At 41.5% G+C, this 18,671-nt stretch overlaps 1 pseudogene; it reads left to right on the top strand.

Annotated features, from left to right (window-relative positions):
• The first annotated feature begins 7,997 nt into the window (after nt 1–7,997).
• LOC104596924 (caffeic acid 3-O-methyltransferase 1 pseudogene) lies at nt 7,998–18,671 on the top strand (annotated as a pseudogene).

The following is an 18,671-nucleotide window of genomic DNA, read 5'->3' on the forward strand; positions in this document are numbered from 1 at the left end:
ACTTCCATACTGTTACTTTGCTTGGACTAGCATTTCTCTCTGGTTGCTCGGCCCGACCGCCTACTTCTTTCTATTAACTTGAGCATTGGAGTGCCTACCCAGGGATAACTCCTCGGGCCTCTGACCTTTTCTTGGTTTCAGATCTCATTGTGCAGCTCCGTTCTTCCACCTCGGCTCCGCCCATTTGGCAAGGATTATCTAACTGTGACATCGGTTCTTGCACTACCTAGGATTGAGTAGCATCAGATTGGCACCATCTGTGGGAAATGCACGAAAAGCCTTTCTTTGTCATGCAATCAAGAACCAATCAAGATGCCAAGAAACAACTCTAAAAGATCGATAGGACGATCCCCCTCTCAAGGATCCCGGTCTCTTAGCAGCCCTCCGCTCCATGAAACCCAACAACTTTAGCAAGTCGCGGCAGTTCCAAGCAATGCAAGAAAAGGTCGACTAAATCTTGGTGGTGATACAGTCATTAGGGTCCGCGGCATCACCCACCCAGACCGTCCCCCCTCTTGCCCCGACGCGTCCAACTGGGGGGACCCTCAAAGGAGTAGCTTTGACCTGGTATTCCTCTCTCCCCTCGCGCTCCATTTCCTCTTGAGAGCAGTTGGAGAACCAGTTTTTGGAACAATTCACAACAAGCCAAAAGCACTGGAAGACTTTGGCAAGGGGAATCCCTCAAAGACTACCTGGTGAGATTCAACACCGAGACACTACAAGTTTGGCACTTAAACCAATTGGTGGCTGTCACAGTCATTCAACAAGGTCTTCAGCATTCTCCATTCAACTTCTCCATCTCAAAGAACCCTCCTCAGACCATAGCCATGTTGATGAGCCATCCACAGAAGTACATCAATGCGGAAGAAGCCCAAGCACAACAAAGAGACGAGGAGGAACGAACAAACAAGAAGAGACGGGATCCCGAAGAATGCAAGCTAGAGAGGGCAGACTAGGACAACAAGCGACAGGACCGCTGACCAGAAAGGAGACTAGGGACTCCCCCATCAACCTATAGAAATTTCACGCTGCTCATCCCACCGTGGTCCGAAATCCTAATGGAGAAGTGTGACAACAAGTACGTCCAATGGCCTGAGAAGATGAAGGCCCAGAGCAACAAAAGGAATCGAGATAAGAACTGCAACTTTCATTGAGGTCACAACCATGTGACCGACAAATGCTACGATCTAAACCACCACCTCGAAGACCTGATCAGGCACAGCTACCTTGCATGCTTCATTGACATAAAATAAGAAAACCCTCCAAGGTAGAGCCACTCCTCAAGCCCCGAATCCAAGCTCCCCTAGCCAGGGTCATCGCAGTAATATTAGGAGCAATGGCTTCTAGAGGGGAGAGCAATTCAGGCTAAAAGAGATATGTGTAGCTACTAGAGATTGACAACAGATAATAGAGGAAAAGACAAGAGGATCCAATCACATTCACTGAGGATGACCTCAGGGGGGTCCAAACTCCGCACAACAATGCCCTATTAATCATGGCCAAGATAGCAAACTATGAAGTTCGGCGCATCCTAGTAGACACAGGGAGCTCAACCAATATCCTATTCAAAGATGCCTTTGATCAGCTCAGCATCGACAGGGATCATCTCACACCAGTCAACACTCCCCTAATGGGCTTCTCTGTGGAGATAACCTCCACGGCAGTGGTGGGCTTTACCGTCATTCATTACCTTTCTTCTTACAACGCCATCCTCGGTCAGCTGACCTTGAATGCTCTGTAGGCCTCCGTCCCCACCTTCCACCTCAACATAAAGTTCCCGATCCCACATGGAGTAGGGGTGGCACGTGGAGACCAGAGGGTGGCACGACAATGCTACCTAACATCCTGCCGAGGAGATGCTAGCCACAGAACAATGAAGACCCCCGCACAGACCAAGAATCTTTGGATGTACTACCAATAATTCTACATAAATAAAGAGGGTTTTTGTTCCACAAAGTGGCCATCCAATGCACACCGCACACACAGTGCACGACACACACCACACACCTCACACTGCACGACAGACACCGCACACCTCACACTACGCAACACATTCTAGACAGCATACCGTGCAACGTACGACAGTCAGCCAAACTCTCAACAGTTGGAACTTCCACGCATTGACTTGGCTGATCTATAACGGCCAGAGCCAACAACACATAGTCATTGGCTGACCCGGCAGCACATAGCAAACCATATTAGTTGACTCAGCTGATCTATGGCTAGAGCCCAAAGAGGAGAAAAATGCTCTCACCTCCCAAGGCCAAAGGAAGATCATCGAACTCCGCACACCCTACTGGTGAAGTGTCAAATTAGAGCTAGCTGAAGAACGGCTAGCCCATGAAGAGCCAAAAGCTCTCGAGACTTGCAACTGAGCATCCCTCCAAAAGATGAGAGCTTAGATAACACTTCAGCCAAAATCCGGAGATCAAAGATCTCGGCCACAACCGACCTTGGTCATGATAAGACTAGGGCCTACAACTTTGCAAAGAAAAGAAGGCAAAAGTGAGCAACAAAAGAACAAAACCTCAAAACCAAAAAATGTCCTTTTCCATTAACTTAAAAGAAATGCATACAAGATCCTGAGTTTGGCATACTGAGCTAATGACATTAACAAAAAAAAAAGGAAAAAGAGACAACTTTGACAGAGCAGAACAAACAATTTGGACAAGCAGTGGTAGCAATGGACAAGAACTTCAGTCCACGATAAGGTGGTCCTCGGCCTCCACATTCTCCTTGGTCCCTACATTCTCTTCAGGCACGCCCACAACGGTGTTATCCTTGGTGGGAGGAGTGGCACCATTGTAGGGACCCCAACCCCGCGCGACCTCGGCAATACCGGGGTAATGACGCAGCACCCTCCTCTGAAAAAGGTTAAACCCTGTCTCGAAGGAACGCGTGACAAAGTCATCCATTTCGTGTTGATACTCCTCTGAGCCCCTAAACCGAGCAACTGCTTGAGCATCCCTATTTGTAGCATCAGCAGCCTCCTTCTTCAGTCGCTCCTGCTCAGCCTTCAACTCATCGATGCACCTCTTCATATTGTGGATAGTATATGTCCACTCATATATGTCGTGCTTTATCTCAGCCACCTCTTCCTCTAGTGTGGTTGTTTGCTCAGTTGTCATCTCCAGCTCAGCAAATCGAGCCTTCAGTTGCAAGACCTCAGCATGGCTTGCCTCATAGATGTGCCAAAGTGATACACAATCGCCGAACAAGAGGAAAAAATGAAGTGTCAACACAATCAACTTCAACCAAACAAGCCAAAAATCAAGAACAAGTACTAACTTACCGATGCAAACTGGCGGATGAGTAAGCTCTCTAGGACACCACTCAGGGACTCCGCAACTTCCTGCTTCATTGCCTATGTCATTATGCCATGGAGAAGCTGCTCGGGCACACCCTCTGTTTCAAGCCCATCCTTAGAACGGACATTCCACTATGCATCTGAAGGACCGAGCTACGCCCTCCGACACGTTCATTCGCAAAGAAGGGGGATAGTGGACTAGGAACCCTCCTCTAGGTCGACCACTATGATGTCTTCCTCAGATTGTTGCCTGACTCTCCTTTGCTAATGGAGAGCCCTCTTGGTAGACCTCGGTGGCACCACCTCAGACTAGGGCTATGCCCTTTGAGCACCTTGGCTATGCCTCTCTTGCCCAGCCATCATCCTGCGAAGAACCTCTTCCTCGCTCGCCATCTCAACACCTGCACCAAAATAAGCACTTAATAAGGACAAGTTGTAAGCTCAGAAAAGAAAAGATCAACAAAGTGAATTGAAGCGACGAAACGGACTGGCCTCCCCGTTTAGTCTGGTACGGATCAATATCAAGAAGGACGTGTAGTGCATCACGTTGATCTCCTCAATCATGCTTAGAGCTGACCTTTCCTCCTTGGTAAGTCGGGACCACACGGGCTGTGGAACCTTAGTCCTCGACACCTAAAGCGTGGCCAGAAGGGGCAAGCCCCTATGATAGCACACGAAGAAGAATCTCTCCTTCCAGTACTTCACCGAGGACGAGACCCCGACAAGCACTTTAATGCATGGCCTAGCCAAGAAGTAATAGTAGCCCTGCTAGTGATGCTTCAGTTGGTGAAAGTAGGTCACCATCCCCAAGGTAAGCTTGACATCGTGACTAAGCAGTACGACATGAGGCCAATTAGAAATCTAAAGGACTTCGGCATCAGCTGCACCGACAGTACGCAATACCATTTGAACACCCAAACTACTCCCTTGTGCAAAGGAAACCTCAACTCGGACTCTAGACTCTTCTCATACACATAGAACTCACCCGATCAAGCATCTGTGGGCCTCTCACCATCACTTGGATACCTCAACTCGTATACATCAGGGATGCAATACAAAGCCTATATTTGAGCCATGTCCTCAGGGCTCAAACAACAAAGGGTGGTCCCAAATCGGTGGCCAACCCACGCAGGAAGCTCTACCTCCGTGCTCGACGGTCTAGCCTTAGCCTCCTCGGCCTCAGTAAACCTTCTAGAATTTACCCCCTCTATGTCTTCGGCCACAGTCCCCTAACCCTTGGCCTTAGGAACATTGAGTATAGCAGCCTCGGTGAAAGACCCCAACTCAGACTCATAAGGGGAAGAAGAAAAATTAGAGGAAAAAGAACTAGAGGAAGAGGAAGAGGAAAAAGAACCAGAGGAAGAGGAAGAAATCTTACCAAGTTTTGTAGGCTAAGACTATGAAACTAAAGCAAACACCGAGCACCGCAAACTACTCCTCGCCGAGCTCTCCAAGGGACTTTTTTCACAAATGATGAAGGAGAAATGCTCTTCTCTTCCTATTTGTAGAACTCCCAACAGTCTAGATCAAAGCAAGATCGACGGTAGAGATCGAGCGTCACTCTAACAAGCCTGGGAAGGCCAATCAGCGCCTCTGCCCTTCACACACGCAGAACCCTAGGAAGCAAAGCAATGCTTTTTACAACCCGTTTTAGAGACGATGAAACCATCAACCTAGACCGGATTAGTCTAGAAAAACCAGTCTAACTTTGGGCCACACGGACCAGACCAAAAGCTCAACCAGTTTTGAACTTTAAGTTCCTCATCCAAAGACTAAAGCACTCTTCTGTGCTACACCTTGGCCGAGAACTTTATCCTCGACTTCGGAACAGGGGGAATCGTGTCAGGATTTAGGTTGAGTTGGCTTTGGATGCCATGTAGCACCTACATGGCCCCCTTATCTCCTCGGCTACGACAGCACACGTCATATCCACGGCCCACCTTTTCTCTTTGGCCACGTCAACACCATGATATGTGGATAAGCACGACCAAGATAGGAGATCATCATACGAATGGGGAAACTCTGTTGGGGATTAGGTCTTATCCCAAAGACCTCAGTAGTTAACATCATCACAACAACCCCGGAAGCCTCACCCGACCAATCTATAAAAAGGTACCTCCCACTCAAAGGATCCAACTCTTAACTCCCATACCATTACTCTGCTCGGACCAGTACTACTATCTAGTTGCTCAGCCCGACCACCTACTACTTTCTACAGACTTGAAAGTCAGAGTGCCTACCCAGGGATAACCCCTCAAGCTTCTAACCTTTTCTTGATTTCATATCTCATTGTGTGGCTTCATCCTTCCACCTCGGCTCCGCCCTGTTGGCAAGGATTTTTTGAATGTGACCTCGGTTCTTGCAATACCTAGGATCGAGCAACATCAAATGGAATCACTTCTGTAGCTTCATTATTTACTTGTCATCAAGATGGTACATTTGAGCCATTTTGTTGTCTCATTGTATTCAACATATTTTCTTCAATTGGAAAAGAAATTATCAGCTATGTTGTCCAATATTAATGAAAATAACCTTTTTGTCTTTGTTCGTTTTTTGGTAAATTACTTATTTGAGTAAATACACTTGCCCAGGTAAGTGTTTCCATGTTCTTTTAGTTCCTAGGTAAATAAAACAATGACCATTTTAGCCATAATAATCCATCATTAAAAGGGGCATTTTTGTCCCATTCAAGTGTTATTGACTTTCCCCCAGATAAAAAAGCTATTGCCCACCTAGGAGATGGGTATCACTTACCTACCCAGGAAAATAAACTTTCCCTAATCCCCACATAAATGTGAAAAAAGAACATGAATTTCTTGGTTAATGGGTATCAAAATCCCATTAACCAACTTTCCCCCTCTCAAAATCAAGAAAAAGAACACCCCATTAGGCTATGTTTGGTTTGAAGGAAAACATGAGGAAAAGAAAGGAAAGGTAGGGAAACCCATAAAAGGTTTGTAAAGGTTTCCCTATCTTTTCTTTCCTTTCCTGACTTTTTCCTTCAAACCAAACACAACCTTAAAGTCTATCTGTTACTCTTGTGAATTCACAATTAGGTGATGTTTTCCTTCAAGTTTTTGCAAAATTCTAATGTCCTTTGGACCTTATGGTTGTTGTCTCCCAATGATTTTCCATCCGTTCTACATATTTTTTTCCTTTTTTTGTCATTTTGTTGATGATTGTGATCATCCTATCAAATCGCTTTTCTATTTGGCACATGTTGGGCATTTTATGTTTTTACCTATGCATCAAACTAGTATTAGGTTGGGAGAGATCATGCATGCTTATGGTCCACAACTAGTACCAAAAATTTCTACTTGTGGAAAGGAATTATGATGGCAAGTGAAATTGGATATATTCTTCTTTTGCTAATTATCTCAATTTTCTTTCTTGTTTTTCACACTTCAACCAGTTTTACAAGATAGATGGCACAAGTTTTTAACAAAAGCAATTGAACAAGCATAAAAAGCAGTACGAGTGTGGAGATGGAGGTCCTTTAATGATGAAGTAATAGTGATCTGTCACAATATGTGGTTTTGAGAACACAGACCCAACAACACATGAGCCCTCAATTCTTATAAACCCTAATATAAAATTTATCTACCTTCCTTAAGCTCCTTGATAATTGAATTCGATGACAAAAAACATCTACATTTAGATAGATTACAAATCAATTACATGTAGATGATCTCTGACTGATGCAGCACAAAAGGAAGCTATTACATTCTATGCAAGTTGGGACCATTCCAAAACACGTAAGAAGTAGAGATGATGCCACCGACCCAACTTAGTAAATATTTACCGATATAGCATCATCACAAAATTTTTATCTTAGTTTGTTTTTACCAAGTTGGCGCCATTAAAGAGTTTCTATCATAGTTCATTTTTACCAAGTTAATGTTATAGTGATATTTCAAATTCGTATTCAATTAGGACTTTCTTTTTGAAGAGTTTTATTAGGATTCTATTATGGAGTGTTTTCTTAGATTAGGATTGCTCAATTAAGACTTTCTTTTTAAGGAGTTTTAGTAGGATTCTATTATGGAGTGTTTTCATAGATTAGGAAACTTTCTTGTAGGAGCCATAAGGTGTATACCTACATAAAGAGTAGCTAGGGGAAGGCTATGATAGTTTTTGATATTGAGCTTTCTCTTAATTATTCAATGAAGAATTCTTCTTCTTGGTAGTTCGACTTCTTTTCTTTTCTTTGAAGCTTTTCCCAATGTATTTTTTTCCATACTATGTCAGTTGGTTTTAAAGCTCAAGTTGGTCCTCCTTCAGATTATGGATCCTAAGAAGAAACCAATAGCTCACATCATGGAACAGGAACTCAACAACAAAACGCAAGAGGAGATGGAAGAGCTTAGAAGACATGTCGAGGCACTTGCTTGGGAGGTGAAATCACTGTGTTCCTAGTCGGAAACAAGGGACAATGATTCCGATGGAAGTATCTCCACACAATCCTTTTCATCATCAAGGCAAGCAAACTGATCCCCTGTAGTTGCGGGTAGTGATTAGAGATGGTGGGAAGCAGGTCTCAAGGTTGAAATCCCGAAATTCCAGGGAGGCATGAATCAAGAAAAATTCATGGATTGCTCTTTGTAATAGAAGAAGTCGTTGAACGCAAGGAAGTTCTGGAAAATAAGATTGTGTTCTTAATAACCACTCAGTTTAGAGGACGAGTAGTAGAATGGTGTCATCAATTGAAAGTTATGCGACAGAGAAGAGGCAAGGAAAAGATTCAGACATAGGAGTAACTCAAGGCAAAGATGAGGTTAGAATTTCTACCCCATAATTATATTCATTTACTTTATCAAGAATTGCAAAATCTAAAGCATGGAACTAATATAGTAGATGAATATACAAAGAAGTTTCATCTGTTAGTGGCTTGGAATGAGTTAGCTGAAAGTGAAGACCAATTAGTGGCTAGGTATATAGGTTGGCTGAGGCCAAATATTTGGGACATATTGGACCTATTTGACTCTATGATGTTTCTATTGCACATCAACATACTTTAACCATAGAAAAACAAAGCAAATGACCTTACTAATTGGGCCGAACCCAAACTAATGTGGCCAGACCACCCCCATGTAATAATTCTAACCCACCTCCAAGTCAGTCGCAGTCCCATGGGCTAAACCAAAACCAAGGACGCGGACCTAATCAAAAACAGGTGGGTCCACCTGGATTGAAGTGTTTTAAGTGTGGTGAACTAGACCATAAATCTGTTGAATGTGCAAGGGGTGAGAAAAGAAAGGGAGTGTTGTTTGTAGAAGATGAGAGTGAAACCCAATTAGAAGCATTTGACTGTTTAGCCCCACCTATGTTTGACTCTTATAATAAAGAAACTTTAGAGGGAGAAATGGTGTATGGGGATGTGAGAGAGGCCTTAGTGATGCAATGATCATTCCTAACTCCTAGTGATGAATCATCGGACTGGCTAAGAAATCATATTTTCCACACCACATGTACTATGGGTGGGAAAGTTGCAAGTCTTGTAATTGATAGCGGGAGTTTTGAGAATGTTATAGCAGAAGTAGTTGTCTACAAGCTAAACCTAAAAACTCAACAACACCCTCACCCCTACAAGCTTGCGTGGCTAGAAGGAAAGAATGAGTTTTCAGTCACACAATGGCATCTAGTGAGCTTTTTTATTGGAAATAATTATAGTGATCGTATGTGGTGTGATGTTGTATGCATGGACGCTTTCTATTTGCTACGTGGGTGCCCATGGAATTTGATCGCTACATGGTCCATGATGGATGAAACAACACATACTCTTTTGAGTTTAAAGGAAAGAAGCTGACCTTATGTCCATCACAAGAGACTATACCTAAACCGAAACCAGATAAGGGTTCTAGCCTTTTTTCCATAACTGAATTCACAAGTGCTTTAAAAGAGACTGGTGTTGCATATGCTTTAATTAACAAGATGCTTGACCTGAAAGGTGGAGAGGCTCCAGAGGAGGTGAGGCCTTTTTTTGATGAATTTAGTGATGTATTACCTGAGGACTTACCAGTAGGATTACCACCATTAAGGGATATCCTACATTGCAAAGATTTAACGTCGGGTATTAATCTCCCCAACAAGGCCTATTACAGAATGAGTCCCACTAAACATGAGGAGTTACAAAAGCAAGTAGATGAACTGATTTCTAAAGGGTTCTTATGAGATAGTATGAGCCCATGTGCGATTCCCGCTTCATTAGTACCCAAAAAGTATGGCACTTAGAGGATGTGCGTTGATATCCGGGCAATTAACAAGATAACTATCAAATACCAATTTTCGATTCCACGCTTGGATGACATGTTGGATCAGCTTTCTTGGGCCAAGGTGTTCACTAAGTTGGACTTGAAATCAGGCTACCATCAAATTAGAATCCGTCCCAGTGATGAGTGGAAGATAGCGTTCAAGACATGGGATGGTTTGTATGAATGGCAAGTTATGCCATTGAGTTTTCCCAGTGCACCAAGCACATTCATGACGGTCATGAACTAGGTTCTCAAGCCTTTTATTGGTCAGTGTGTTGTGGTATACTTTGATGATATTCTCATATATAGCACTGATATGAACCATCATTTGTTGCATCTTCGAGATATATACTTATGACTTTGCGCAATGAGCAACTTTATGCTACAATAAAGAAGTGCTTCATTGCCACAAATCGGGTCTTATTCCTTGGGTAGAACATCTCAAAGGAAGGAGTTTCTGTAGACCCAGAGAAGGTCCATGCCATTGTTGAGTGGCCCATCCCCAAAACACTTACTGAAGCATGAAGTTTTCATGGTCTTGCAAGCTTCTACCAGTGATTCATTAGCAACTTCAACACTATTATGGCACCATACACAAATTGTATGAAGGCTATAATGAATTTTGTGTTCACTACTAAAGCAGAAAGAGCTTCCATTGAGATTAAGGCACGGTTGACAGCTGCACCCTTGCTACCCCTTCCCAACTTTGAGTAACCCTTTGAGGTTGATTGTGATGCCTCTAAGGTTGGAATCAATGTTGTTCTCAGCCAAGGTGGCTAGCCCATAGCCTATTATAGTGAAAAATTGAATGGATCACACCTCAACTACTCAACTTATGATATGCAACTCTATGCAGTGGTGCAAGCACTCCGGTGTTGGCAACATTATCGCGTCTAGAAAGAGTTCATTCTATATTCAGATCATGAGGCACTTAAGCATATTGGGGGCCAACATAAGTTGAATGCAAAGCATGCTAAATGGACAACATACCTCCAAGAATATTCGTTTGTGCTGAAGCACAAGTCGGGTGTGCACAATCAAGTTATGGATGCACCCAGCCGACGGAGAGCCATGTTATCTTTGTTTTGAGCACAGGTACTAGGACTTGATACTTTTTGTGAATTATTTTTCACTGACCCTTATTTTGTTGGTATCATAAAGGAGGTGTAAGTAGGTAGTAGGATGGACTTTGTGATATCTGATGGCTTCCTATTCAAGGGAACCTGCCTATATATACCAGATTGCTCATGGTGGCTGAAAACCATCAAAGAGCTTCACAATGAAGGACATTTTCGGTGAGACAAAACAATTCATCTTCATTTTATCTTAGCTAGTTACTTTTGGTTTAAAATGACGAGAGACATTACAAGGTTTGTGGAGCATTGTCACATATTCCAAGTTTCTAAGGGAACGGTAACCAATGTTGGACTATACATGCCCCTCCCAGTTCCTAAAGGACCTTGGGTAGATATATCTATGAATTCCGTTCTTGGGTTGTCATGTACCAAGCGATAGGTAGATTCTGTAATGATGATCGTAAATCGATTTTCAAAAATGGCTTACTTTGTGGCATGTAAGAAGACAATGGATGCCTCACTTATTGCTAGTTTATTCCTCGAGGAAATTGTCAAACTCCATGGCTTACCATCTTCGATTACTTTGGATAGGGACTCCCAGTTCATATCACACTTTTGGAGAAGTCTCTAGAAGCTAATGGATACCTCATTTCAATTTAGTAGTTCATATCATACTCAAGCGAATGGCTAAATAGAAGTAGTCAATAGGAGTTTGGGGGATCTTTTGAGAACCAATGCAGCGATCCATGAATGACAATGGGATCTCTTATTAGTACAAGTTGAGTTTGCTTCAATAAGTCAAAAAACAAGAGTACCAAATACATTCCATTTGGGGTAGTATATGGGGCTAACCCTCGTAGTGTCCTTAACCTTGCTACTAGTTGGTCAGGCCTAATTCATGACAAGGCTGATGATATGGTACAAAAACTAAAGAACCTCTAGGAAGAAGTTGAGAACAAGCTAGAGGTAATCAATGCTAAGTACAAACAATATGTTGATGGAAAAAAGGAGAAAAATAGTGTTTGATACGGGAGACTATGCTTGGGCCATTTTAATTGAATATTGCCTACCGATTGGACAACATGGAAAGCTGGCACAAAGGAAGGTTGGACCATGCGAGATAGTCGAAGTCATCAATGAGAATGCTTATAAACTAAACCTACCTAGCCATATACGTACCCATGATGTTTTCAATGTCAAACACTTGGTACCATATGTTGGCAATTAGTAAGATGATGATTTAAATCGAAGGACAGATTCTCCCCAACTCGGGAAGGATGATGCAGCACAAGAGGAAGATAATAAATTCTATGCAAGTTGGAACCATTCCAAGACACATAAGAAGCAAAGATGATGCCACCAACCCAACTTAGTAAATATTTACCGATATAGCATCATTACAAAATATCTATCTTAGTTTGTTTTTACCAAGTTGGTGCCATCACAGAGTTTTTATCTTAATTCATTTTTACCAAGTTAGCATTATAGCGAGATTTCAAATTTGTATTCAATTAGAAATTTGTTTTTGAAGAGTTTTATTAGGATTCTATTATGGAGTGTTTTCTTAGATTAGGATTGCTCAATTAAGACTTTCTTTTTGAGGAATTGGCAAGCTCTACAGTGCTTCCCATGGTCTTAAAAGCAGCTTTAGAGCTGGGCATGCTTGAGATCATATCCAGGGCCTACATTGGTGCCTACCTCTCAACTTCTGATATTGCCTCTCAGTTGCCCATGCAAAACCCAAATGCTCCAGCCATTCTCAACCGTATCTTGTGTCTCCTGACTATCCACTTTATTCTCAAATCCTTTGTTGTCCAAAGGGACGACAACCAAGTCGAAATGGTTTATGGCTTGGCTCCCGTCTGCAAATTCCTCATTGAGAACTAGGATGGCATCTCGTTACGGCCTTACTTGCTTTTGCTTCATGACAAAATTTTCATGGATAGTTGGTAATATCATCTAAACTAAATTGTTTGATGTTCGGTATCTAGTTATCAGAGATCAGTTGCTTTCTTTTTTTTGAGCTGAAACTATGTATAACAAAGTTAAAATAGACAAAGAAAATAAAAATAACAGCAGTAAATCAAAGTGAAATAAACTGAAGAAATAATATGGCTAACCCTTTCATTTATGGGGGGCGAATCAGCCCTATTTATAGTTACAGAGGTTGAGTTATAGTAGGATTACACAAGATGAGAATTCAATAGAGATAGAGCTTATTTGGGTTAGTTGTGATTCATCTATGATAGATCTTGTCTTAGGATAGGATTATGATTGTCCTAGGCTGTTTAGGATAATTCTTATCTCGGGTAGGAGTAAGATTATCCTAGGTAGTTATATACAAGATCCCATAGGAATAGGTTCTGCTAAATGGGCTTTGGAGGTTACGTAGGTGTGCATGGGCCATGCATGGGCCCATAGACGTCTACATTATCATCCCCCGCAAGCGGAACAAGGTAACCAGAAGCTTATCCCGAAGAGAGGCAAAACGGGTTATGGAAAGTGGCTTAGTGAAGATGTTTGCGATCTGTTCTATAGTTGGAATATACCGAATCTAAAGTTGCTTCTTGGTGACGAGATCTCATAGGAAATGGTAGTCAACCTCGAGATGCTTTGTATGAGCATGGAAAACAAGGTTGGTGGCCAAATGGGTAGCACCCATATTATCGAACCACATAATAGGGGGAGGGGCTAGAAAACCAATGTCTCATAGAAGAGACTGAATCCATAGCAATTCTGTGACTGTGTTGGCAAGAGACCTGAATTCGGATTCGGTGTTGGAGCGGGAAATAGTGGGTTGCTTCTTGGAGCTCCAGGAGATCAGATTGGAGTCAAGGTAAACAGCATACCCTCCTGTAAACCGGTGATCATCTAGACAACTAGCCTAATCGGCGTCTGTGTATGCCGTTAACTGCCGAGTTGAGGAACCTTGAAAAAGGAGACTATGAGTAAGATTACCTTTGAGATACCGAAGGATTCGTTTAACAACTGTCCAATGCTCATCAGTGGGAGAGTGAAGAAACTGGCAGACTTTGTTGACTGCGAAGGGGATATTTGGACATGTGATGGTGACATACTGTAATGCTCCAACAATACTGTGATACTCCATGGGATTAGGTAATGGATCACCCGATTCTTTGGTTAGACGACTAGAGGTAGACATGGGCGAACTTGTAGGTTTGGCCCCTTCGAGATTGGTCCTACGTAGTAAATCCAGGATGTAACACTGCTGTGAGAGAGTCAAACTACCTGATTTGTGACATACCTCAATGCCCAAAAAAATTGTGCAAGGATCCTAAGTCCTTTAGTGAAAAAGCTTTAGAGATTGATATGAGAAAGTCACTAATGGCGGTAGCAAAGTTTTTAGTCAAAATGATGTCCATCCACATATACCAACAGAAGGAGAGTGGATTTGTTGGAGGAGAAAATGAAGAGAGATGGATCAGCAGTTGAGTTGAGCCCATCTATTTAAGGACAAAACTCAAATGTGAATACTAGGCTTGTGGTGCTTGTTTGAGACCATGGAGAGCCTTTTTCAACTTGCAGACATAAGTGGGACACCTGGGATCAACGAAGCCCCTCGGTTGATGCACATAAATATTTTCGTCCAAAATGCCATGAAGGAAGGCATTGTCAATATCCAATTGATGAACTGACCAGTTCTGTGCAAGAGCAAGAGAGAGAATTGTTCGTATAGTCATTGGTTTGACAACTGGACTGAAGGTATCAAAATAATCAAGGCTTGATACCTGGCTGAAACCCTGAGCGACCAACCTAGCTTTATAACGGTCAATGGTTCCATCAGCCTTCTTTTTTATTTTGTAGATCCACTTAGTTCCGACAATATAATGGAGGGATTATACGGAACTAGGTGCCAAGTGTCATTTTTAATGAGGGCCTGATATTCTTTTTGCATGGCCTCTTTCCATTTTGGCGATTTGATAGCTTGATTAAAGTTTTTAGTTTTTGTTCTTGGAAGAGAGAAACAAGAGCAGAAAGGATGGAATTCCTTGTCACAAGTTGAGACCGGGGGAGGTTCTCGCTCATTGACCGAGTATGCATGGAGTGAGTATGTACTGGTTGAGAAATAGGTGCTATAAACTCTAGCAAGTCTTGAATGTTGGGATACTTCTATGGCCGATTAGATGAAGATTGCTCCAATGGTCCTGAAACTGGAGAGGTGGTTGCTAAATTAGAACAGAATGCAAGAGCAAAAGGAGACTGAGAGGAAGGAGATACGGCTAAAGTTGCAAATTGTAGCGGTGCTGGTACTAAAATAAGGATTCCTGCGGGAGTAGGAGTTGGACTTGGTTCTGTTTCAGCAATTCTTGGAAATGAATCTTCATCAAATACAACATGGCGAGCGATGAAAACACGCCCTAAAGGAGCATGGAGACATTGGTACCCTTTGTGAGAGGTACTGTATCCAATAAAAATACATGGCAGAGACCGAAACTAAAACTTATTTTTGTTGTAGGGCCATAGAAAAGGATAGCAAACACACAAAAAGCATTGCAGTAGAGAATAATCAGGTTTAGTCTGAAAAAGTTTCTCATAAGGAGACATACCATGCAATACCTCAGTTGATAGTAAATTTATCAAGAAACCTGCAGCTTCTACTACATCAGCCCAGAAGGAGAAAGGGAGCTTAGAGGAGGCCAATAGAGACAAGGCAGATTCGACCACATGTCTGTGCTTCCATTCTGTTCATGCGTATGAGGGCATACCAAACGATGTGTTATTCCTTGTGAGTCTAAGTACCAGGAGAGAGAGCGATACTCTCCACCCCAATCTGATTGAAATACCTTGATTTTGGTATTGAACAAGACTTCTACATGTCTCTTAAATTTGATAAAAACATCGCACACATATGATTTTCAAGCAATAGGATACACCCAAGAAAATTTTGAAAAATCATCTAGAAATAAAACATAATATGAAAATCCATTATTCGACTTAATGGGAGTAGGTCCCCATACATCTGAAAATATTAAATCTAATGGGCGCTTAGATTGAGAACCATTTGAAAGGACTCACAAACAAACTCATTAACACTAGAATGAATAAACAGAAGACCAAACTTTGAAACAACTTGCCATACATTATGCATAGCTGCATGACCAAGACGAAGATGCCAACAATGAAGAGAGGTGCATTCTCTAAGAAGAGCTTCGAGAGAGATAGTGGCTGGCGCAAGAAAGCTGTATAGGCTGTCTCTACTAGCTCTTCGAAATAGGATTCTCCATGTATAGTCCTTCACATAGCAACAATCACGGTGAAATTCAAAAAATAAATTATTATACCTAGTAAATCGACTAACAGATAATAGATTCTTGTAGATAGAGGGAACATGACAAATATCTCTCAAAGAGAAAGCATATTGATTAAAAATCATAGAAGAAGATCTTGTATGATGAATATTCAAACCTTGACCATTGTCAACCTTCACTTGATCTGGTCCAGTATACTCTGTGCGATAATAGATTCTTGTAGATAGAGGGAACATGACAAATATCTCTCAAAGAGAAAGCATGCTGATTAAAAATCATAGAAGAAGATCCTGTATGATGAATATTCAAACCTTAACCATTGTCAACCTTCACTTGATCTGGTCCAGTATACTTTGTGCGATTCTGCAGGTTGTCTAGATCTAGAGTCATATGATGAGTAACTCTAGAGTCTGGATACTAGTTGGGACCAAAATTATTTTCATACTGGTTCTGAGGGGTATTCAGCCCTTCATGAAATGCAGAAGGATCATTGCAAGTGTTATCAGAAAATCCAAAGGCATATTTTGCCTTTCTACACTGTAGGGCACTATGTCCAAATTTATTACAAATCTGATAAGTAATATTATTTTTACCTCCACGTCCTCTAGAAAATTGTTGTGTCTGATTTTGAAGGGCTTGATGATTATGCTGTGGGGAGCCACGACCACGCCCTTTACCTCTGTTATTGTTGAAATTTGGTGAGAACTACTGTGGGGGCTTCTGAAAATTATTTTTCTTAGGAGGAACGCCTACAAGATTCGCACTTTAAGGATCTGACACAAGATAGGTCTTCAAGCCAGTTTTCATGGTTCAGAAGTGCTCCCATAATATCAGCAATACCAAGATCTATTGCATCTGGTTGATTTGGCCAAATAAAATGTAAAGTACCAGTTCGGATTTGAGAATTGGTTCAGATACTATAGGCAGACTGTTAGTAATAGACTTTGCACGTTGTATGTATGCAAAAATAGAGAGAGAACCTTTTTTAAGATTTTGCAGTTACCTGTGCAACTGCAGTACCCAAAATCAGGAGTGGGTAGAATAATTGTGAGCAAGGGAAGTCCATACCTCTGATGATGTCGACAGACCTACCACTTGTGCCATAACTCCTTTAGTGAGAGAGAAAATCAGCCAACTCAACACAAGTTGGTCAATATCAGTCCATTTTTTGAATTCAGGGTTCACTATCATCCTTGTACTGCCTGGGTCGGGTATAACTTTAGGCGGTGGCTTCTTCTTCCCTTTTACAAGCTCCAATAGATGGTGGTGTCAAAGGATGGGAAGGAACTGGGCCCGCCACAACAAATAATTGTCACTTGTCACTTCCAAGTTTAATAGGAAGATAATGAGTCACATTCTAGATTGAAGGGAGTGCACTACTCATGGATGAGCTATTGTTGGATGCTATTGGACTGCTACCATGTGTGCTTGTCTCTGTCGACATGGCTCTGATACCAAGTTAAAACAAACAAAGAAAATAAGAATAACAGCAGTAAATCAAAGAGAAATAAACACAAGAAATAATATGGCTAACCCTTCCATTGATGGGGGACGAATCTGCCATATTTATAGTTACAGAGATTGAGTTATACTAGGATTACACAAGATGAGAATTTAACAGAGATAGAGCTTATCTGAGTTAGTTGTGATTCATCTAGGATAGATCTTATCTTTGAATAGGATTAGGATTATCTTTGGTTGTTTAGGATAATTCTTATCTTGGGTAGGAATAAGATTATCCTAGGTAGTTATATACAAGAGCCCATAAGGTTCTGCTAAATGGGCTTTGGAGGTTACGTAGGTATGCATGGGCCATGCATGGGCCCATGGACGTCTACGTTATCAATCAAATCTACAATTAATTAATGCTCAATTCAACTTTCGACTTTATTGATCCCAATCGCTTTCGCTTTTAAGCAATACCATAATTGGGTCATCATTATATATTGGCATATGTTATGTTTTTTTTTTCTTAATTGGGATAAGTCAAACCAAATCTCTAAAATTATATATACAAACTATATGGGGTGTTTATAAAATACAAACTATATATGGGTAGGTTTACTTTATTAAATCAATATAACTATGGAGGGTATCTTAATAAATTACAGTTTTTTAATTTCTTTCAATGTTTTGATGAAATATAAAGCAAATTTGGGCTACATCCCTAGATCTGATTGGTTTTGGATGGGGTTCGGATCTCAGTTTTCAATTACAGATTGAATTCAGATGTTCAGGCTCCGAATCCAACCTGCAGATTGCAGCTCAGGAATTCAAATTTGGCTATTGATTAGTTTTTTGGAACCACCCAAATAATGGAGATTTACAGCTTCCAATTCCAAAATTGTTCTATAAATAGAGTTTAAGTTCATTTTCGTTGTTGTTTCAATTCAATCAAAACTTGATCATACTTGGCTGCAGGCAATGCTTGAAATATGCGGTTCTTGAAGGTGGAATTCCTTTCAACAAGGCTAATGGAATGCATGTATTTGAACATACTGGGGTAGATGCTAGGTTTAACAAGGTCGTGAATAAGGCATTGTCAAATATTACCATAATGACCATGGTGAAAATTCTTCAGACATACAAGGGATTTGAGGGCCTCAAAGTGGTAGTTGATGTGGGTGGCGGAATTGGAGTCACAATTAACATGATCACATCCAAGTATCCTCAAATTTAGTGCATTAATTTTTATTTACCCCATGTCATAGCAGATGCACCATCTTATCCTAGTAAAGGCATTTTCACTTTCTTTTGCTTGAATTGA

Source organism: Nelumbo nucifera, chromosome 5 (genome assembly GCF_055504915.1).
Source record: "Nelumbo nucifera cultivar China Antique chromosome 5, China Antique-T2T, whole genome shotgun sequence".
Classification (NCBI taxonomy): Eukaryota; Viridiplantae; Streptophyta; class Magnoliopsida; order Proteales; family Nelumbonaceae; genus Nelumbo; species Nelumbo nucifera.